At 45.5% G+C, this 24,538-nt stretch overlaps 1 protein-coding gene across 1 annotated transcript in view; it reads right to left on the bottom strand.

The window, feature by feature from the left end:
* The window catches only part of LOC135370150 (uncharacterized), a 185,475-nt gene extending 162,259 nt beyond the window's left edge, over positions 1 to 23,216 (bottom strand). Inside the window, exon 1 of the mRNA XM_064603843.1 lies at positions 23,100 to 23,216. The gene's annotated coding sequence lies outside the window, so the exon portion shown is untranslated. The remainder of the gene's footprint in view (positions 1 to 23,099) is intronic.
* Between the last annotated feature and the right edge of the window lie 1,322 nt (positions 23,217 to 24,538).

The raw sequence follows: 24,538 nt of genomic DNA, 5'->3' as shown, positions 1-24,538 counted from the left end.
CCGCGCTGTGTGTTGAGTCTATATTTACAGTTCTTCGTGATCAGACTGCCAACTTACACTTTTCGTGAACAAAACATACAAGCGCCTGGGGCTCAATCTTGATGTGCACATAGCGATCGTTATAGCTATTTTTCAAAATTTGCGCGCTCATTCCGTCACGCGCATTGGCCGTCAACCGGGGAGCACGAGCGTTTAGCAAGCGTTACGGGATAGCGAAAAGTTCAAAATCTAGCCCCTGTACAGGTCTTTACACGACAACACGAATCTGTATGCAGTTCAAACATGCGAGGCTATAAAAAAAAAAAAACCATGCACGTGCGTATAAAACACATGCAGCTACGGCGGCACGCCCAGCGATGGTAACATGTCTTCCCGAATGCAACGCTGAGCGCGTCATCGACGGAGAAAACCTTCCTCCTTTCGCACCGCAATTAATGACCGTCTCGACACGCCCGCAAATTGCGCTGCGGCAAGGACAAGGCAATGCTGCACGGACGCTCAGTAACTGCTATACCGCGCGTGCTGTCCACAAAACTTGATCCGGCAACTGAGTGACAGGATCACTCACTCCACCCTCGTGGGTGGAATCCCTCGTGCGAAGCATCGGACCGTGTCAGGCAATAAGGGAACGGGAAGCATGTGCACATTTACATTGAATTGGGCTAGATTGGATGTGAAAACAAAAATAAGAAGGGTTTTACTCGTCATCCGGCCAATTTTTTGCTCCTGCCGTGTTATCCTCCAGCTCAATTAAGAAAGAAATGTAATCACAAACCCTACCTCCCGGTACAGTATGCGTCTAATTGTGACACTGGAAATCCAGCGAACAAGCAAAAACGCTATCTAGCAAACACGCGTACAAATCTCGAACGTTCTCCATGGCGCAGCTAGGGTTGCCACCTTTCGTAGTGAAAAATACCGGCTGAGGGAGAGGAGGTGGAATAGAGGGAAAGGAGGAAATGTTCGCAGGAAAGGGAAAGTAAGTGAGGGGTGGCCAGTATACAGAGAGAGAGAGAGAAAGAATGAGCGTACTGGCTCGAGACAACAATGATAATAATAATGAATAACTAAGAAAACGACTGGTGACTACGGAGTTGGGTCTGTGCTCCAGATTTATTCAAGCTGAAGTGGAATGTTGAAAGGAAAACCCCGTAAAAGCCCCTATGAAAGGTGTTGAGCCACAAATACCGGCAAAAGGCTGCCGGTATCACTTTCCTACCGGCAACCGGCAGAGAGAGCAAATGACCGGCAGTGCGGGTATAATACCGGCCTGGTGGCAACCCTAGGCGCAGCTCAAGTGCTGAGGAGAGCGCAGCGACCCTGCCCTTTGGCTCCAAGGTGCCCATAATTCTCTACGATATGACGCAATTTCTGTCATCTATATACGGTTGAGAGACCTTAATCAAATCATCAGGAGTGTGTATCTTGCGCAGTACAAAATGGCGTGTTCCGTCCGATGATGATGGTAGGAGAAAAAAAAAAAATAACTGTCTACACTGTCTATTACTGTTGCACATACCGAAGAGTTCGCTGGGTCAGCACTCCCGACTTTGTGTAGAAACCGTTGAACCGTACGGGACGTTCAGGCGAAACCGCTGCAAAAGTGTCTGGCCAGTGTGTGTCGCGGTATACGGTGACACAGAATGAAGGCAGAATAGAAGGCACAGAATCTGAGCTCTTGTGTGTCAAGAACTGCATGTATAGCCATCGCAGTCTGCACATGATCTCCGTAATGACCTCAACGCCTCCACAGTTGACACTGGTTGGCACGGTTAGTTGGTGGTCATGGCGTGTTATTGCCGATTGATTTGCCAGCCACGGTGACAGCGTGTTGCTCGGTGACATTAACGGTGAGCGACAAAATGAGGAGGGCCTTTGCTGCCACTTAAAAACAACAACAACAGCAGAAACAGTGTCACTTCCCGTTTTACCACTTATAGGATGGGGTACCCTCTACCCTATTTCATGTGAGTTGGTTATGAATGACATGAAGATGCAACATCTACGCAGATACTACGAGGCAGAAACACACGACTATAACATAGTATAGGAGCCTATATACTTCGGAACAGGGAACAGCGAAGTCAGTACAGTATATGTTATAGCAATATAGCAATAGCCAACATTATAGTCCACTTTTTTTTTTCTCTGTCAGATTTTCTCACTCATCGTCACTGCATGCATTTGTTATTGTTGTTGTTTTTGTTTGCGTAGCACGCCTCGTTCATCGCCGGCAGTGTGGCCCTGGACGCCTTCTTTCTTTCCCCGCATATAGTGACGGCATTGTCGTCATAGGAAGATGCTCCAGAAGTGTTTTCCGTTTTCGTTGTTGTATAGCTGCGGTGGAATGCATGGCAAACACCTTATATGTTTTTTTACACGAGATGTATAATGAGAGTAGTTCATCTGTGGCACGCGGCGGGGGGTCTTGGATGGACACGCGCGAGGATCCCTTCCGAACCCCGTCCGAGAATGAGCGAAGCTTGCGTCATTGCGTGACGACATTGTTGGCTTCAATCGGGTGCAACGTGGCGTGACGTGAACCGGCTCGGCGCAGAAGCGGCCGGTGTGCTTCATCGCGGCACAGCGTTGCGCCGTGACGGACAAATTTTCGATGGCAAATAAGCCCTCATCTTGTAACGATGCCATGCACAGCACTGCAGAGCGCAGGCCGCGTCCTTTTGTGGGTTCCACAGCCAATCCATAGCCAATCCATAGCCAATTTTGACTAGCGTGTTTCTTAGTTCGGTTCTTCAAATACGCCTCGTTTTATTGGCACTGCATACCACTAAAAGTGCTAAAAGAATACCAAAAAACGACACACACGTGCGTAGGTCGGCGAATTCATTCATGATGGCCTTGCCGCGACCTCGCTCACCATCACGTCGTGGAGAATGATGTGAGGTTGAATGAAGGGCTACACCAGCTCCCGTGGCATAGTAGTGGTTAGGATGATCGCTTTCCACGCCGAGACTGGGAGGTGACGCGGGTTCGAATCCTGTCACCGGTCGTGCTGTCTGAGGTTTTCCCTGGGTTTTCCGAAGACTTTCCAGACGAATGTCGGCACAGTTCCCCCTGAAGTCGGCCCAGGACGCATACTAACCCCCCTGTCCCCTACTCCTTCCTGCTGTCCTCTCTCCATCTGTCCACGTCTGTACGCCGCTCATAGTCGCAGTTGCTTCGCGGCGCTAACACGCCATTAAAAACAAATGAAGGGCTACGAGGTGGCGTGATATCGAAGTTCAAGTTGAGTGAAGGGCTATGATGCGATGTGATGGGTTTTGAAGTTGGAGTCAGTGTGAGGTTGAAGCCTCGTGCGTCATGCGTGATCGATAGCGCGTGAGAAAAGGTGGCCGTACAAAGCCACACGAACGCGCGATCTGCTATGTTCGCGTGCAAGCGCTTATAGCTGTCATCAACCAACAGCTTATACCCCTCCGCACGTGCATCCATTATAGTTACAAGTACAATGCACCGTGATGGCATTTGAAGTGATCAGTTCTGAAAATCCATAATCAACACTGAGACTGAGTTGAACTTGAATGGTCGGCTGTGACGTGATGGCTTATTTATTTATTTATTTGTTTTTATTTATTTATTATTATTTATATTTGTTTATTATTATTTATATTTATTTATTATTATTTATATTTATTTATTATTTATTTATTTTATGGTCTCCATGAGCAGTTGCGTAGGTGACCTTATGATGGTGATATGATGTGATGCGGACTGTGAGGAAATCCGATGTTGAATGAATTCTTGGGAAAATGCCAACCCATGGACGTGCACGCATAGATAGCGCATCTATGTGTTATCTGTGCGCTATCTGTGTGTGTGTCATATTTTATGTTCTGTTAGCGCTTTTAGCTCGGTAATTAGTTCAATTGTGCAGTGCTGAGCCGTTGTTCCGACGAAATATTGTGACAGATCCACCTACTCCTCTTCCTGACAGACGCAAGACTTATGGATAGACTATCAAAACTGTAAAAGGAGATCGAAATATCAGACTGCATTGCACTTGTCCAGGTGCAGTTTTATGCACAAAAACTTAACTGCTCAGCACAAGCACCTACACTCTTAAAAATGAGCTTCCCCACATAGCACGCCAACCATCCAACCAACCAAGCCAACCATCATCCCGAGTGACAAGGTTCTCGCCCCTGATTTGTCGAAGACGGGAGGCGGAGCCTATTTTGTACCATTATGCACGCCAAATACAAAATAGGCTCCGCCTCCCGTTTTCAACAAATCAGGGGCGAGAACGTTGTCATTCGGGATGATGGTTGGCTAGGAGCGGGCTATGTGGTGAAGCTCATTTTTAAGAGTGTACATGTACACATACGTACATAGTTTACATCGACATACGTCATCATACATCATCTGCATATATCCTATCCTGTCGCTTTTCTTTGAATATGCTCAGATGCTCCTAACCGTATAATGTGCCCCCGCTTACTTACAAAATAAAATTAATTTTAAATAAATCAATTTTATTTCGTATTACTAATCAACTTGTCTCGAATACTCAGTACGCAATATAATAAATGCCGACAGTGAACGCGCTTTCACGAATTTTTGGAAACAGTCCGCAAATCTGCGTAGTTTCGGATTCTCCGAGAGTTAGGCGACTTCACTGTGAGTTATCGCGTCTGGCAACAACGCGCGTCTCCGCTCTCCGCCCCACGTTGGAAGATTGCCAGCAGCTGTGGCGAGGAGACAGAGATCGATCTTTGAGGCGTAATAGCACCAGAAGCACGGATGGGCACATCAAGGCGTCATATATTTCTCAAAATTAGAAATTGGTTTTATGATACTTCCGCACAGAGAAACGCTGCTTGGGGGGGGGGGGGGACAGCGTGAGCCACCAAGATTACGACGATATAATTACTGTCATTGGGAAGATCCTAGTTGTAAGGATTCGGAGTCCTACATATATTCGCTACGATTCTGAATTCACAGGATTCAATCCTTTGAGGTCGCACTTCGGTGTCCTCTTTTTTTTTTTTTTTTTAGTTACTCGTCTTCGCGTACTCGACTCTGAATTAGCGCCCCATATTGGTGACGAATTAATTTAAATCGCAGCGGCAAACCACACTACACTTTTAAAAACGAACTTCACCACATAGCACGTTCCTACCCAACTATCATCCCGAATTCAATTCAATTCCATATTTTATTTTCCTTTCGGTTGGAAGGGGAAGCAAAAAGCCGATGAGGCTTGACTAAGGCTCCCCTGCCAATGTACACCGTATACAGCAGCAGTAAAAAATGAGAAACTAACAAAATACAAAATAACAATATACAAAGTAACAAATTACAAAATAACAAAGTAACGAGGTAACAAAATTAAATGCACAATGAGGATAAATTGATTAGTCCATGTTTAGAATGTAGCTGGTAAGGTTCTTTTTGGTCATGAATGACGTGATTCTTTCCCCTGATTTGCTGAAAATGGGGCTGTACACATTTTTTTGTGGCATTATTGCCACAAAAATGGCGTACGCCCCCCAGTTTTCATCAAATCAAGGGAGAGAACGTCGTCATTCGGGAATCGGGATGATGGTTGGCTGTAGGAGCGTGCTATGCGGTGAAGCTCTGTTTTGAGAGTGCAGGAAGCTTTCTCCCCCACCCCCCTCCTCCTATTCCGTCTTCTTCCGTTTTCGTTTCCTTTTCATCTTCGTTTTTTGTTTTCTCAATGGACATCAGATCGACCTTGCGTTTCACTGACCTTTCCTGTTTTTCTACGAACAAAAATCAATTCCCTTCCCCCCGAAGGAAGTACTTTGAGATGGTACCTCCTGATAGACTGCTTCGTGAATTAAGTATGCCTTCGAGCACGCCATTTACTTGCTTCTTTCAACGAAACATACAGAGTTGGCTCCCGCGGATACAGAAGACTGACATGACCCTTCTCCTTAGGAAGTCGATCTTCCTCCCCCTCGTGCGTAATACGCTACATGTGAAGACGTACAACTCTACAAATCCTTTTCTTTTTTTCATATATCTCGTATAGATAACTAAAATATACTGGATGGGTGGTCTACCCTTAAAGGTGAGTTTGTCGGCAATATAGGCAAGACATCCCTTCATTGCATAATCGCTGTGTATGTGAAGAAAGAATAGTCACCAGGAAAGAAAAGTGTACATGATGGATGCGCTTTGCTACAGTCTTAAAAATAATGGCGGTGGTGGTGGTGGTGGTTTTGGTGGCGAAAGGGCTTGCCGTTGTCGGCCTCACAGAGGTGGGCAACGTCACGACTTACGCCCTGGGGGAATGTGCGTCCTGGGCCGACTTCTAAGGGAACTGTTCTGACATATATGTCTGAAAGCGTCCGAGGAAAACCCAGGAAACACTACCAGACAGCACAGCCGGCACCGGGATTCGAACCCGGGTACCTCCCAGACTCGACGTGTCATGGCCAGCGTAAAAATGAACTTCACCACATAGCACGCTCCTATAGCCAACCATCATCCCGAGTGACGTCGTTCTTTCTCCTGATTTGCTGAAAGCGGGGGGGGGGGGGGGGCGTACGCCATGTTTGTGGCATTATGCCGTTCATAGTTGCGACATAAAAATGGCATGTGCCTCCCGTTTTCATCAAATCGAGCCAGTGAACTTTGTCATTTGGGATGATGGCTAGCTAGGAGCGTGCTACGCGGTGAAGCTCTGTCTTTAGAGTGTACTTTTAAACCTCTACCCTGCACTCTAAACACAGAGCTTCACCGCATAGCACGCTGTGCGCCAACCATTGCCGCGAATGATAGGGTTATCTCCTTTTGATTCGAGGAGAGATGGAGACGTACGCCTTTTAGTGGCAATTACCATATATCCAAATTGCCACAAAAAGGCATACGCCCTCCTCGAATCAGAAGCGATAACTCTATCATTCGTGGAAACACTCTTAAAAATGATGGTGGTGGTGGTGGTGGTGAAAGGGCTTGCCGTTGTCGGCCTCACGTACGCCTCACGGCCTTAGAAATGAACTTCACCACATAGCACGCTGCTAGCCAACCATCATCTCGAATGATATCGTTATCTGCCCTCATCTGTTGAAAATTGGAGGCGTACGCCTTTTCTGTGAACTTATGCTGTTCATAATTGTCACAAAAAAGGCGTACGCACACGTTTTCAACAAATCAGGGCAGATAACGATATCAATCGAGATGATGGTTGGCTAGGAGCGTGCTATGTGGTGAAGTTCATTTTTAAGAGTGAATGGTTGGCGCACAGCCGGCTATGCGGTGAAGCTTTGTTTTTAGAGTATGCTCGCTTGTCTATGTAGTATGATAGCTTTCCAAGACACACGCGTACGCCAATGTGTATAGACTTGAGTGCTGGGTGTTTTATTCTGATCAAATGCCCAAAGTTTTTATTATCATTATTATTTCGTGTCAGCGCCGCGAAGCAACTGTGGCTATGAGCGGCGTACAGACATGGACAGATGGAGAGAGGACAGCAGGAAGGAGTGGGGGACGGGGGGGTTAGTATATGCCTTTTGGGCCGACAGATGCCCAAGGTGCTTAGTGACACTTGCCTTAGCATCTCCATTGCAATTCACCCGGACCTGCTCGATAAAGGTGGGTTTATTATTCTAACGGGTGATGCCCCGCTCGCAAATAGGTGATTGCTCTCTCGAAGCTGCTTCCGCAGTTAAAGCAGAACTTAGCCACATAACACTGCCCTTGGAAGCTAGCAGCTGAACCAGATAGTCTACGCCCTTTCACTGCTATCGACTGCCCTTAGCCAACCGTCATTCCGAATGGTACCCCTCTCTGTTCCCTTATACTATACTTTTTGAAGACAGGAGGTGAACACATTTTTGGACAATTAACGCAAAACGGAGTGTCCAAGAAGGGCGTGCAACTACACTCTTAAAAATGAACTTCACCGCATAGCACGCTCCTAGCCAACCATCATCTCGAATGATATCGTTACCTGCCCTGATTTGTTGAAAACGGGACGCGTACGCCTTTTTTGTGACACTTATGCTGTTCATAATTGTCACAAAAAAGGCGTACACCTCCCGTTTTCAACAAATCAGGGAAGATAACAATATCATTCGAGATGATGGTTGGCTTGGAGCGTGCTATGCGGTGAAGTTCATTTTTAAGAGTGTACAGCAATAATTAGAACAACAACTTTATTTTGGTCAGAGATGAATCGAAGATGTCACGAAAGCGTTCGCTCACGCGTCACGAAAGCAAAGTTCACTCTAAGAAAAAAGGGTGTGAAAAGGTGGTAACTACTATAATTACCACCTAGGTCAACATAGCGACTGCTAAAGGGTGTAACAGGGTGGCAAAAGCAATTATCATATATCCAAATTGCTGCAAAGAGGCGTACGCCCCCTCGCTCACCGAATCTGAAGTGGTAATTCCCTATCATTCGTGGCAGAGAGTCAGGTAGTAGGAACACTCTTAGAAATGAACTTCACGGCATAGCACGCTCCTAGCCAACCATCATCTCGAATGATATCGTTATCTGCCCTGATTTGTTGAAAACGGGGGGCGTACGCCATTTCTGTGACACTTATGCTGTTCATAATTGTCACAGAAAAGGCGTACGCCCCCTGTTTTCAACAAATCAGGGCAGATAACGATATCATTCGAGATAATGGTTGGCTGGGAGCGTGCTATGCGGTAAAGTTCAGAGTGTAGAACTTTGCAACCTTTTAGGCATAACATATGCGACAACTATTACCTCCTAAAAGGTGCAATTGCTCCACCCTTTTTTTTTTTTTTTAGAGTGCGCAAATTCGCAAAGCTTCGCAAAATTCGCTTTCATTCGGGGTCTCAAAGGTTCGTCGAGGTTCGACAACACTGCGCATGCGTGCCAATACCTCATTCCCGAGTTCGGAAGCATACGGCTTAGGATTCGAAAAGTTGACACGTATTGGTGTTATGTCCGTAAGGTGATGCTGTAAGTCTTAATTTTGGGAAGTCAAATTGGTTGTGATCATCTGTGCTTGTGCTATAGTCAGATGAAAAACCTGTCAGATACCTGTTATGGGCATTACCTAGCGAGCTGTCGTGGTGCGACGCAATGACGACAGTTTGCACAAACAGACGCCTTTTAAATTTTTCTGCGTGCGCTGTACATTGTTAGCATTCGATTTCAGACTCAATCTTGTCCCTTATAAAAGCTGTATCAAGAACAGTATATTTCTAACTCTTGACTAGAAAGGTAAAGTCTGCGAACCTTGGCGAACCCCGGCGAATCTTATAAAAAAGTTGATCAAACCGCGCGAACCAGCGGGTTCGACCACGAACTCCAGGTTCGCGAAAAGTTCGTGACATCACTATACATCACTAAAAGTTCGTGGCAGTCATGATGATTGAGGTGTTTCATCGCCAGAGGCGATATTCTACCACATGGCTCACGGCAATTTGGCGAGCCTCACATAGTGCAGGAGGACCGAAGCGCCCTCAGTACGTTGCACAAAGGGTATAAATCCAGCCAACCAACGCGCTACAATAAAATAATTTTTAGAGCAGCACGCGTTCGTGGGCTGGATATAACCGTGGACCCAGCAATTTCATCGTGGATGGTGAGACGGCGAAAGCCTACATAGCCGATTCAGAGACACCGAAGGTGTGGTCAGGAAAGGTTGGCAGTGCGTCAGCACACCTAAAATTTTCGACCAACCACACTCTTGAAAATGAACTTCACCGCATAGCACGCTTCCTAGCCAGCCATCGTCTCGAATGATATCGTTACGGGAGGCGTACGCCTTTTCTGCGACACTTATGCCGGCCATAATTGTCACAGAAAAGGCATACGCCCCTCGTTTTCAACAAGTCATCTCAGATAACGATATCATTCGAGATGACGGTTAGCTAGGAGCGTGATATGAGGTGAAGTTGCACCTCTCACCTAGAGTGTGCCTCCGTCCCATCAGTCATCGGTCATCCTGCCCTATGCATCACTTTGAAGTCCTCAACTCCCCTCTCCCACTTTCCTTTTCTTTTGGGTATAGTACACGCTTAAAAATGAACTTCACCGCATAGCACGCCACTAGCCAACAATCACCTGGAATGATATCGTTATCTGGTATGATTTGTTGAAAACGGGAGGCGTACGCCTTTTTTGTGACACTTATGCTGTTCATAATTGTCACAAAAAAGGCGTACACCTCCCGCTTTCACCAAATCAGGCCAGATAACGATATCATTCGAGGTCATGGTTGGCTAGGAGCGTGCTATGCGGTGAAGTTCATTTCTAAGAGTGTAGTAACGATGCCCACTTGAGTGCGGCCAACAACGGCAAGCTACCTCGACCCCCCTCCCGCCCCCATTTTTAAGAGTGCAGAAGAAAAATGACGATATCATTCGGGATGGTGACTCTATAGCTAGAGGAGCGTGCTATGCTGTGAAGTTCTGTTTGAACAGTGTGCCTTGATCGTTCATTACGTACCTCGCAATGCTAGTAAAACAGGGAGGGAGGGGGGGGGGCACTTTGAGAAGGACGGTAGTCACAGAATAGCCATAACACGACAGCTGTTAATATTTATGAATTCAGGTTTCATTCAGCGCTACTTTTACGACAGGCACTTTTTCCCACGCTTCTTTTACTGCGTGCGGCTGCTTATAAAGTGGTTATCGTTGTACACTTCCCGAAGGACAGTGGTTCGAAACAGCGCATTTTGTTGTGAAATAATGCTCTTCTGATCACGCATTTGACAATGAAGGACTTCGATGCTCACTACATCATGGGCGAGCTCTTTCACCGTCACCACAATACCACCACCACCACCACCGTATCATGGGACTCGCCATTAACACGAAATTATCTCTAGCAACGAGACATGCAAGGAGAATAGGCGCATTCGTGTCATTTTATTTAGTCAGTATTACAGAAACGTACACAAAGCGGGACTGTGATGGCAAGACCTCTGGTACAGTCCCAGCACAGTTCAAGAATTAACAGCTAAAACTGAGATGCAGTTTAGTTGGGATGAAGATATTGTTAAATCGATATACGATTGCTATGAACAACGGCAAAAAAAAATAATAAAAAAGCACATAGAGAGTTACCCGACAACTAACACACTAATCATTAAGGAACTAACTAATAACAAGGACAACAAGGACAAGGACTCTTTGTTTTTAGTGCCTTGAGACTTCGCTTTTGGTGACAAGCTCGGTGATGATGTTCTCATTTATTCTTTCAAAGCGTTTCAAAGCGTCGAGGTTAGTGTAGTTTTCCTTTCTTTTATTAATAACGCGCCCTGGAGTAGCCAGTCCCGAGTGGCTCGAGACTACCATCTCCATTTTTTTCTTTTAAAATCAATCAATCAATCAATCAATCAACAAGGACAACTAACGCACTAAACATTAAGGAACACACGGGGAGTTACCCGACAATGTCTCGCTCGGAAACGCCCCAATTATCTTCATCAAAATTGTTGTAATCGTGTGGTCTGCGTTCACCAATCTTCGAGAGTTAATTGGAGTACTGCAACTGTCATCCTGGCCTCTACGCGCCCTCCAACTTTCAGCATAATGTGCTGCTGAAATCGCCACACAGCGTCATAGATAACTCGCCGCAAGAGGGTTATGTCGTATTCGTCGTGCGGAAGCAACGGGTTGGCCCCAAGGATCTTGAACCTGTCTCCGAACGACATACGCGACATTCCGTTCATTGGAATGTCTACATCGCGCTTGCTTTCGAGTTGGAAAGCGTCCGTTCACCCGGAACGGGATTGATGTAATTGATTTGGTTTGATTGAGGATAAAATAAAAATTGAGGTTTTGGCTTCACAATTGTGTGTGTGTGTGTTACTTTGGTGGAAAACTCCCGGAATGATGATGCCAATGAAGAGGATGATGACGGTGATGATGATGGTTACTGGTGGCGGTGATGCACCTTTATACGTAATACAGTCAAACTCCTTTATAGCGAACACCTTTTTAACGAAAATACCACTACAGCAAATTTTTTTGCGGTCCCGCTGTAGCCCTATAGGTCCAATAATGGACATCCTTTTTAACGAAAATACCTTTACTGCGATATTTTTTTTTTTTTTTTTTTTTTGCTGTCCCCTGAGTTTCGTTGTAAAGGAGTTTGACTGTAATACATTTCAATGAAAATTTAATGTGCGTCGCACAACAAGCGCGGCGGCCTCCATAAGAAAAAAAGAATCCTCGCACACATACCGAGCCACATGCTTTTGACCGCACACACTATCGCAGTGGCCGGAGTTTGGGCAAATGTGTAGCTCGGTGAATAGGGAAAACCGGAAACCGACGGCGGTCTTATCTCAGCCCGTTCGAGAAGGAATTCCGGAGCCATTAACCCTTACATGGAACTCCGCGGAACCTGTTGAGATGGACGATAAGACACGGAACCGGTTGCATAACTGTCATCTCTGAGCATTGTCTCCATGCTGGACACTTGGTCGTGGGGGTCGTGAGACGTGGTAGCCGAAAAAATCGCAATGGGTTCCAACGTGAGCGCTATAGGCTAATTGTGAACTGTTGATAAGCGCAAGGGGGAATCTCATTGCACATATATAAACGCCGCGGGTCTTTAAACGAGGAGCGGTACGAGGGAAAGTACGAGGAGTGCTGTTCCTGAGTCATACGTGCAAGATACCATTAAAAAAAAAAGTACAAAGTGTCCTAAAGGCAGAACAGCAACAACAAATAATTAAATGATGAACGCCGTGATGCATGGGGTGATGCAGACGGCACGCTCTGCGAAAAAAAGGGTGTGAAAAGGTAGTAACTTCTATAGATACCAACCACCTAAGTCAGCATATCGTCTGATAAATGGTGTAAAAGGGCAGTAAAAGCAAGTATCGTATGTCCAAATTATTACAAAAAGGCGTACGCCCCCCTCGCTCACCGAATCTGAAGTTGTAACCCTATCATTCGTGGCAGAGAGTGAGGTAGCAGGTAGAACTTTGCAACCTTCTGGGCACAATATATGCGACAAATATTACCTCCTGAAAGGTATAAATGCTCCACCCTTTTTTTCGTAGAGTGCACTGTACGAAAAAAAAAGGGTGCGAAAAGGGTGGTAACTTCTATAGTTACCACCTAAGTCAGCATATCGTCTGATACATGGTGTAAAAGGATGGTAAAAGCAATTACCATATATCCAAATTGCTACTCGCTTACCGAATCAGAAGCAGTAACCCTATCATTCGTAGGTAGCAGGGAGAACTTTGCATCCTTTTACACTCTTAAAAATGAACTTCACTGCATAGCACGCTCCTAGCCAACCATTATCTCTAATGATATCGGTATCTGCCCTGATTTGTTGAAAACACGGGGCGTACGCCTTTTCTGTGACAATTATGAACAGCATAAGTGTCACAGAAATGGCGTACGCCCCCCGTTTTCAACAAATCAGGGCAGATAACGATATCATTCGAGATAATGGTTGGCTAGGAGCGTGCTATGAGGTGAAGTTCATTTTTAAGAGTGTAGGCACAACGTATGCGACAACTATTAGCTCCTAAAATGTGTAACTGCTCCACCCTTTTTTTCTAAGAGTGTAGGTAACAGCACAAATACTTAGAAGTTAAAGTAATTAGAGAAGAGTATAGTATACATATTGAAAAGTGTGTAAGATACATTTGACGTAGTTTTATCACTTCCCCTTTATATTTATGAATAGAGTTCATTCCCTCGTAGTTGGAGTTGCATTTCAGGAGGTCCATCTATACCGACCATCGTTCTTTTTAAGTTATTATCGTGTTCGACCATAGAGCTTATACACTAAATCGATACGCTGTCAAGGTGTTGTCTGTCGTGTCTCAAAAGAAAATGACTACGGAAGAAGGGGTACCTCCTTCCTACCTGCAGAAATGCCAATATTGCGATAAACGCGACATACTGCAAGTGGCACTGCTACGGAGATGATACTCGTTTTTCTTTCTTTTTTTTCTTTTTTTCGCACAGAGATGAAACGACGAACAAAGGTCACTAGCCAACGGGGCAAGTCTTATTTACAGAATAAGAGCCGCCGAAGAGTCCCCAGCTGAAGGACCCTGAATACACGAGCGTCTCAAACCCCACGAACGAACAACCGCAGGCAAGGAAAGAGCTTGCAGAATATACATATATATATAAAAAAAAAAGGTCGCAGAAATAAGTTGTAATGCTGAATATGATATGAAAGCGGACGAACAAAAAAATGAAAGATGGAAGTCACTGAAAAGGTTAGCCAGCTGTAGGACTCGAACCCACGTTTTCTGGATTTTCAGTGACTTCCATCTTTCATCGTTAATTTCTTATAGGCAATTTGAGGCTTTGTATGTATTTGTCCTTTCTATGTTGTTCCAGCCTCAGAACATAAGTTCTTTCATGAACAAAAAATAATTATTGGACGAAGTAGAGAATACCGAAAAAAAAAACGAGTATTCGAAATACGGTACATACACCCTTCCGGAAAAAAAAGGACCGAGCAAGATTTAAAATACCACCAAAAGCGTTTAAAAATCATTATTTCGAGCACGTAGAAAGGTTCGGCGAACCGGTAAGGAAAGGTGAAGGGAATAGCCTCAGGATGAGAGCGCCGATATTTCGAACACAGACTGCTCAAATACCGCAGCACAGTCACTGTTCGTAATATCGGTGGCCCTTGTCCTCAGGCACTTCCCCTAATATTTCGAGTACAGCGTTTAACATACGAACAAATCTGTACATTCAGTTATCCCATACGTTCTGTTCAGTTATATCGTGCTTTCTGAATACCATAGGACTTCGATCCTTATTGTGAAAGGGGCTCGTTATTTCATTCCCCGAATCACCACCAGCAGTGTCGCCCCTGGCGGTGAAACTCTTCAATGAAGAGTTTCACCGCCAGGGGACAACAACAACGTGGCAACAACAACTTTATTGCGAAATGATGAATGAAGAGTCTTCATTCATCATTTCGCAATAAAGTTGTTGTTGTTGTCATGATGGCGCCATTTACAGTCGGATCTAAGGAACTGGAGGAAGTTATTACCACGTCGCCACATCAACCTACGCACGAACTTGCAAGGGGATCGTGTCTCCGTACAGCCCCACATGACCAGAGGGCTACGCCACCACAGTAATTTACTCCCACGCTTTTCAAGCATTTTTTTTTCTTTTTTTTTTTTTTTGCGGGGCCCGTGCGAATGATCATTTAGAAACCGAAGTCGAGACGAAGTTAATAGAAACCTATAACCGCAGCAAAAGGAACATTTTGCTTACAAGAGGACGCAAAAAAGGTTACATAATCGAAACGAATACGAAGAGAATCGTTAAATAACAGAACGCGATACACATATACAGCATACTTTCGGAAATACACTTCATCGTCAGAATATAACTGTTGTTGTTGTTTCCGAAATACTGCACATACGCAGCGTATGCATAGGATACGTTTAGTACGTGATATTCGCATGTGCATATCACTACAGAGCAGCGCCATGCGTGGCGCTTTCAGGCTTACGCGTGATATCCTCAGGATTCTCAAATATTCGGTCTGAAAGAGGGCTTTCTTTCATGATGATGATAAAGCCGATGCTGATGATGATGGGGCTGTTGGAGGTTCGTATACGGGATCCATCCTGTGTTCGATCCGGACTTCGAATCGGATGCACACCAAAAAAGCTTCGGTATTCGAAGAATCCGAATATTCTCGCAGCCCTTCATTTTTCCTATGATCCTCCGAACGTGATAGCACTGAGCGGGGTGTAAGCGCTGCTCGTCAAACGTGGAACACGACGTGGCACGGCGAGTTCAATATGCCCGGCTGCCGGAGAGCACATCAAGTTCTCCCATCTCGGGCGTGCCTTTTGTTTGCGAGGAGATGACGCAAGTCCTTGACCGGCGTCCCAAAAAGGTCCTTGGCATACTTGCTGCCATCTTACCGCATGGGAAGTCCCCGGTCGCGCCGATACGCTTCATCATGGAGCACTTTGTCTTTGGCACCTCACCTATAGAGAGATTCGCTGCATGGTTCCCTTCTACCAGATTCAGCTTTACTTCCATGGCGTGTTCGTCCGAATAACGGGCTTATGGCTTTTAAAGGTACTGTAAAGCAGTACGCAAGCAGGATATGCCTGCGACGTGGCTTGTGACTTTGTTACTTGTAAATGCTTGTTGCTTTGTTGCTTGTCCATATGCGGAACCATACGACTGACAACGCTCTCTAAATATTTTTAATTTATCCCGAAAAATCCGGCGTAGTGCAGCGGCGCGACGCCTGGTGTCGAACAACCCCCTGTGCAGCGGGCAACACTGTCGAATATGTATTATGTATGCAGCGCTATTTTGTCACGTTTTGTTCTTTTGGTGGCTATATTACTTCATATCATTGGATTGGATTGGAAAAGAAAGAAAAATATTACTTCGTATCATATTTCCATTGTAGTGCAGCTGTTTAGTGTGTTTTTTGCGAAATAAAATGAAAAAGAAACGCAGCGCTGTCCGGCTGTCTGGCACAGTGTTATACGCATTCTACGTGGTTGCCGCCGTACGCGGTTGAGAGTACGGATCCCTTCCGAATACCTAATACAGTGTTGCCCGTAATCTTTAATTTTAATTTTCTAATTAACTGCACCAGCGATTGGAATGAAATTTGCGCCGTTTTTGTACTGATGGCTTGGACTATCGAATAGCCACGCTAAATGAAATTCGGCCTCTGCTGCTTGCCAGTACCTTTAAAAGATGGAGAAGCGTGTTTCGCAAGTGAAATAGTGCATGAAAGTTGACGTTGGTTGTCGTACTGACGCGAAACACGTTATAATTGTGAAAAAAAAAATGCGGGCTAAGAAGGCGTTTTATATGCGTTTGTGTAGCACCATATGAAGCGTTTCTACTACGGTAAAGCGACTGCGTCGCTAAGCCTAACGGGGATGGAGGCCGCCATTTTGTGAATGGTAGAGAAGCATATGGGATTAGATTGGGTACGTATCATAGATTGGGTTAGGTTACCAGGGTGAGGTTGGTTCACGGGCCAGGGAAGATCCGTGCCCCTCGGATACGATGCACGGTCGCGATAAAACGCGATGCACGTATAGCCCTGAAGCGCCCAAAGTAAGCTCTATCTTCCTCAGTACAACGACCAGAACCATGAACCATTGAACGCGTCAATAAATATTACTTGAAATGACTATGTAAATGAAATATTGTTATATCAGTTCCCGGGAACGTAATAATTTTTCTCGTATACCCGCGAAACTTAGATGGCACGTACTATATCTGTATTGATTCTTCCATACTTCGTCCCAGTTTGGATAAAAATTCCTTCCGCTTATGCTTTGATATCGCTTCGATAGTCTCTTCTCTAAAGTGCCTGTGAGACCAGAATCTTTGCTTTCTTATATAGTTGGTGAGCGAGGACGGTGTCCAGAAGAAGAACAGTCTCTGATGTTCGAGCCGGAGGCTCTTCCATTAGTGTTTCCTTATCACTTCCCTGGTTGTCCACTACCATTGAACGACCAGTGGAGTTCGCCATAAATGAATGTTTGGAGAAATACATTTCGCGTTTTATCCTCACTGCTCCATGTATACATAATATGTGCGCTTAAACGAAAATATTTTGAATTAAACTGATGTGCCAAGTCGTGAAATGCCACTAACCGCCACGTGCATTATGGCTGTCGGATCGCAAGAATTTTTTGGCAATTGGCTTGGCGGCATACCAACATCATATGCCCAGTGCCATTGCATCGTCGACAGTCCTGCCACCGGATTAGCGCACTTTTAACGGCTTGTGGGGCACATGTTCTGTGGGCAGCGCGCTGCAAAGCTGTGGCACCAACGTCTGCGCAACATCCCTGTTTTCCTATTGGTGCGGAAATTGAGAGTTAGCCTAATCGCCATCCTTCAGCAGAACCTCTTCGCGCTGGGAGGGAAAGGCTTCCGGCGTCGATGGCGTCCCTTTCATTGTCATTCAGTATGTGTATGTTAGCATCGTTGGTGCACCTCCATAAATGTATAAGGCCACCTCATATGTACATAGCCACAGTGGCGAATATGGTCGTCATGTGTATATAGTCACAGCTGTGTAGTCATATGTACAGTCCCATAGTCATGCAACCATATATACATTGTATCTTGTGCATTATAACTATTCCAATTAGTCTTCTCCATTTTTTTCTTTTAAAATCAATCAATCAATCAGTCTATTAGTGTGCTCTATAGTGTGAGTCGTCAAATAAATGTTACCAAACAAAATGCACGGAACACAGGTTGTTAAGAAATAAGCGCTAACTATTTTTTTCTCTGCAGGCAGAAAATTGTTGAATTACATTGCATTGTTCTATAAAACTCTCGGAGAGCATATATTTACCTATACTCAGTGTTACATTCACAGTACCGCAGCACCGCCTAAAAGGCGGTGAATCGCCCCGCGTGTGCTAACGGTGTATATCAGTGCTATAGGTCCCTGGCTGGCCCAATACCATGCAGCGCCCTCAAACAATGTTGTATCTCAGTGTTTTGAACTGTCCATTAAATATATGGCTACTCCGAGCAGCAGTATATTTTCATTCCTGCACTATTCTATCATAAGGGACAATGGTCTTTTACACGCGCGTCAGCTAAATTCAACTCATATTGTGTGGACTTTCATGCCTTGCGCAAGGACATTACTTTGTCGCGAAAAGAGAGAGAGATGATGACAATGATATGCGGTGACTGTGGATTAGTTCAATAGATCTTGCGCGGTGTACGAAATTTTCTTGTCATACCAGGGACGAGTGTCATTAATCGCCCTTCACCTCATCGTTTCATATCACATACTGAACAATTGACAGACAGCGTCGCGAGACGAACCACACACCTCTTTCGACGACTGCGATATTTCAGTCGTTCATGTTATTAAGTCACCTTGACACCTGTGTTGTGTTCGTCTGTTTGTCTCTTTCTGCCTCAAAATAGTTACCTTCCAAGATACTGAACATGCCTCGATGGAGCCCACAAATTAGGTGAATTTTTTTCTCGTTCATCTGTACTTCATGTATCCGTTGGTGTTCAAGTTGTTGTTGCATTTATGAAGCTTAGGAACTATTTTGCAGTACCGAGAACGAAATTTTTCGAGGTCAGGAGATCAAACTGAGAAGTAATTGCAATCTGGGCAACTACACTCTTAAAAATGAACTTCACCACATAGCACGCTCCTAGCCAACCATCACCCCGAATGACAACGTTCTCGCCTTAGATTTGTTGAAAACGGGAGGAGGAGCCTATTTTGTGCCGTGCATAATGGACACAAAATAGGCTCCTCCTCCCGTTTTCAGCAAATCAGGGGCGAGAACGTTGTCATTCGGGATGATGGTTGGCTACGAGCGTGCTATGTGGTGAAGTTCATTTCTAAGAGTGTAGAAGCTGTAATTATTTTGCGCAATTTAGTCCATTTTTTATTATTATTATTTTCTTGAAGCGCAACTCTCAGTGGGGCCAGTCTGATGGATCACCTGTCACCCCAGTCTACCTTTTTAATCCCCCAGAGTCAAGTCAACTGGACCAGCCGACAGAGTGATCCCGTTTAATTTCTTCCGCGCTAATTACGCTAACTGCTTACGCTAACGCTGCCTGAACGCAGCAAAGAAAACATCCGAAAGTACAGTTATGCCGATTTAAAAATCTTCCGCACGTTACGACACTAAAAGCCCTGCTATAGCGATACGGTAATCGTCCGTATACCGTTTGATTGATACGGCTGTTGGGTATACGTGTAACAATTCGCCCGGTCCCTTTTTCGTAACATAAAAGTTTGAGCATTACGCTTCAACGTGCCCGTTGTAACGCCATTATTACTATAAACATTTCAGTTTCACGCCCCCAGTTTTTCGCGAGTCGGACACAGGGCACGTTCGCCGTCACTAAATTTCGCGAAATTCTGATTCCAAAATTCGTGGCTGCGAAAATGTGGTGGTTCGCGATGTTTTTTTTAGAGCGTTGTTTTTTGAAGTGTGCGAAATCGCTCGAAATTCTCGCGTGCCGTTGAAACTACACTGCTAAAACAGAACTTCACCACATAGCACGCTCCTAGCCTACCATCATTCCGAATAATATCATTCTGTGTCCTGATTTGTTCAAAACAGGGGGGAGGCGCCAATCTGGGACAAGATAATCTGTCCCAGATAGGCGCCTCCTCTCATTTTCAACAAATCAATACGCAGAATGATATCATTCGGAATGATGGTTGGCTAGGAGCGTGCTATGTGGTGAAGTTCTGCTTTAACAGTGTACACTCTTAAAAATGAACTTCACCTCATAGCATGCTCCTAGCCAACCATCATCTCGAATGATGTCGTATCTGCCCTGATTTGTTGAAAACAGGAGGCGTACGCGTTTTTTGTGACACTTATGCTGTTCATAATTGTCACAGAAAAGGCGTACGCCTCCCGTTTTCAACAAATCAGGGCAGATAACGATATAATTTGCGATGATGGTTGGCTAAGAGCGTGTTATGCGGTGAAGTTCATTTTTAAGAGTGAGGAGCTCGTGAACATTAAAGGTTCGTGTCTGTTGAACATTACGTCAATGTAACCGTGAAGCTCGCATAGGTCGGTTGTGTCTCTACTGTAAAATGCTTCACTGGAAGTATTCCGAAACACTGGCTGTGCAAGAAAACTTCTGAAGAACGAGAATGTGGTTTCAACAGTATTAGGATAACAAGGCAGGATTAACTAGTTTGTCAGGAAACATATAACAACAACAAATGAATAAACTGCCCTGAAGAGTGCTTTACATCTCGCTGAAGTGCACTTAATTAGCCCTGGCTGACTAAAATTAAGCTGACCAGTCACGTTCGAGATTAGATTACATCGTAAAAGAAAAACCTGAATATATATATATAGACCCGATGTTGTCAGATCTAGCCACTTCAATCCCCGCAGTCTATAGGAAAATATACGTAAAAAGAAGGAAAGGAAAAGAAGGAACAGCGTGAAAAGTAAAACCTCGTAAAGACCCAGTGAGACAAAACCAGAATAAAATGAAAAGTAAATGCAGAGATGGAACACCGAAAAAAGAAAAAAAACACGGTCTTTGCTCTCAGTCATAGTAGACCACAGTGAGATGAAGCTGAATGTAAGTGAACGTAAGTATTGGCTGCTCCCTCATGTGAGTCAACTGTGTACAGTTCGATATATTCGATCTCCGTATTTATTTGCTCATGGAACGTGTTACTTAGGTTAGGTTGGGTTAAGCTAGGTTAGGTAACCTCCAACAGATCGCCATTGAGCAACTACAGACATCGAAGGACACTGCGATCCGACCACACGAAGAATGACAAATGCTTTCGGTATACGCGAAGCATTCTCGGTGGGAAGAGGTGAGCGAAGAAGGCGAACCCTCGTGCGTCCGGAGAGCGATGAACGGACGTTAACCCGACGTCTCGGCGGCTGCACAGTTTCCACACTTTCAACGGGAGGAAAAAGACGTATGTACCCTTTCCGAGCGGCATCGCATATTTCGCCCAATATCACGAGCGGCTGCCCCTAGCGGCCTTACGCGACAAGTGTACGAAATTGCGCGTGAAATGCGGCAAATATTATTAATGGTCTCCGCTTGCAGGTATGAGCTCGTATACTGCTTGTGCTCCAACGCGTACATCACGTATACCCTGAAGAGCGCGTCGTAATTTTTTCTCTCTTTTTTTTGTTTTGTTTTCAACGTACTATTATAAGGTACGTAAGTATTCATCGTTATTAACTGGTTTCTCCGTATATACCACTGTTATTCGTTGCTTGCACTGTACGTATCATCAGGTTAGTGTAATAAATTTTCTTTATATATAATGGCAGTACGAGACATATAGACGATAGAAGTTAGTGCAGGATGATGATGATGAAGGGAACAAGGGAAGAGAAAACTGGGAAGAAAGTTTTCAACAGGATCGCAGTGGGACTAGTCGAGCCACACGCAGGGGCATTTTGTCACTGGCCCTAATCACTTATGGTGGTTACATAAATTATTATCCTTATTCTTACACTAAGCTAACGAGATACGAGTATATTCAAGAAGGGGAAGGAGGAATGGAAGTTAGTACGCACGCTATAAGACTCCAGGTTAGATACGTTGTGGTTCATTTCTGGGCACTATTTTATACGGTTGTTTCACGCTTGTGCTCGCTGTAGCGCAAATGAGATATTGCTTCAGATCCTTTGCGGCGATTCACTCGTACCTAACGCTTTATCGACGAAGCTTCCGTCGTGATACATAGCAGACGTTTCGGCTTCATAAAGATTCCGAGGCTCCCGGTATATACGACGGCTCCCCGAGACCAAGCGCGGTTTTCGGCCACCACGCTCCACGTGTGACGAATTTCATTCCTTGGCCCGTTTGGGAAAGGCTTTTTTTTTTTTTTTTTGCTTTTTGTCTCTCCAACACATTTGCCTCTTTTGAGCCGACTTTGACGTAACGTGAGCCCCCCGCGGGCGACACCCATCCTGTCCTGTGCCATTTCCTGCGAGAATATTCTCAAGAGGCGTTGCCGTCAGCGAAAGGGAATCGACTTCTCCCCCCCCCCCCCCCCCTCCCCGTGACTCTGTACATGTTCGCTTCACTGGTTGAAGATCATCTTGTGACGGCAGTCATATACTGCCCACGCATCGCCGACAACTGGGTCATTTCAAGGCAGCCGTTTCGATTCCGTAGTTCCAATATACTACCTCGCGTGCGTGTGCGGGCAAAAGCACTGTCTGGACGCGACCGACCGCTTCTGTATCATCGTATAATGCTGGCTACGCTCAGTGGTTCGTGTTAACGTGAACTTATCTTTCGCGGTAGGATTCCTTTTTAAAAGAAAAATTCGTCCGTAAACCCGACTGTTGCGCCAACAAAAGTCGTCGCCACCGTCGAAGGCGTTTTCCCGAAGACGTATGCGTGGCGGATGTCGGCCCACACGTCGTCGAGGCACACTTAGAAAGCACCGTGACGTCTTTCCCTTTGGGGTTTTCGAGATAATCGTCGGGCACAATTAAAGCGGAGAAAAAAAAATAGTTATTCTTTCGTTAATCTCGGGGTTTCTATAATACGCAACCCTTCACTGTGCACTCGGTGAGTAACGTCCGTGAGCGACACCTGCCATCTTCGGCAACCGCTCTATGACTTCTGTAAGTGTCTGCGAGAGATTTCGAGTAATGAAACGTTGGACTTACGCGACGGCCAGTTCGACGCGAGGCAGAGAAATCCGCAGGTGGTGTGTGCACACAAAACCTGTAAGCCACTCACAACATACCACACAGACACATCCAAGCAGGCAGGGCTGCTGCTGCTTCTCGAGGAGCAAGCCGTCTACTATCCGAGGCTGCCCTTGCGCCCACCTGAGGACGCGGTCACGTGACAGAAACCGGTTCCTTCCTCACAGTTTGCTGGGTGACTGAGCTCGGCGGAGCCAAAGCGATTCCTTGGAATGTACCACCTTCACTGGGAGCACGTGAAACCCGTTGTCCATTTCGGTTCCGTATTCTTTTTTTCGGCGGAAATGATATAGTGCACCTTATACCATGGGGGTAACTCGAGAAATGGCTCGGCGGGTGCATTCGTGTACAGTCGAGCTCTAAAGAGGCGCCGTTCGTTGTCTCGGAGTCACCGACCAACCGGAGCCGCAGATGTAGGTTGTGACTCCCGCGGTGAGATCCGTGGTGGGCGTGTCATCGGAGGGCTCGGACCATATAAGAAGGGTTCTTCCCAGTGTAGCTGCAAGTCTTATAACGAGAGCCCGCCATTGACTTATGGAACATAAGTTTATTATTTGTTAAACATATATCTCGCGCAAAACATATTCCCGCTACATGAAGGAAGGTGATGGCGATGGTGATGTCATAAAGAAAAAAAAATGGGGATGTGAGTTTCGACGAAGTCCAACTGGCTACCCCAGTACGCTTACACATAGAAAGTACAAACAGATGATGAGATGATGACCAGAGAAGAACAGAGATGATGATGATGAATCGCGCTAAATGCTGTTGGTTGTTACTGTGCCGTGGCCTCATCCTTCCCAGGGCTTCGAATGCCTTGCAGAGTTTCTGTCATCCGCAGGCTTTTTTTGAAAGAACTTTGAAGGGACACTCTCCATCACTGTACCCGCATCCTTTCCTAATAGCAATGGGGCCGTGTACCACCACATCATCGTCCATGTGTTTGTCTCTCTCTCTCTCTGTCCACTCTTATCTGTCCACTCTGTCCACTCTTTCTCTGCCGCCAATGCTCGCCAGGTGCCGTGGACGCCCAGTCGCTACTTCTAAAGCAAATAATCGTCTGCAGCTAGGTAATAATTTCTTATCATGTTTCTAAGGATCTATACAACAACAACAATAACAATAAGTGATGAAGAAGTGATGATGGCATGGTATGTTTCCCCGTGGTCACAGGACCACACTAGGGCCACACACACACAGGGTAGGGCCACAGGACTCTCCCCCACTTCACAGAGCTGAATATGAGAGGATGAATTATGGTGAACGCGAAGCGATGACAGGTCTGAGTTCTGTTTAGAGCTCTTCGAGGAGTACAGTGGCTTGCACGAAAGCAAAAAGGGTAGGAAGAGCCCGGCACTGATGGATTTATACAAGAAGAAGGCCAAGGTTGGTAAAAT

Source organism: Ornithodoros turicata, chromosome 10 (assembly GCF_037126465.1).
Source record: "Ornithodoros turicata isolate Travis chromosome 10, ASM3712646v1, whole genome shotgun sequence".
In the NCBI taxonomy this organism is placed as follows: domain Eukaryota; kingdom Metazoa; phylum Arthropoda; class Arachnida; order Ixodida; family Argasidae; genus Ornithodoros; species Ornithodoros turicata.
The sequence above is the reverse complement of the archived record's forward strand: the minus strand, read 5'-3'. Positions and strand labels throughout refer to the sequence as shown.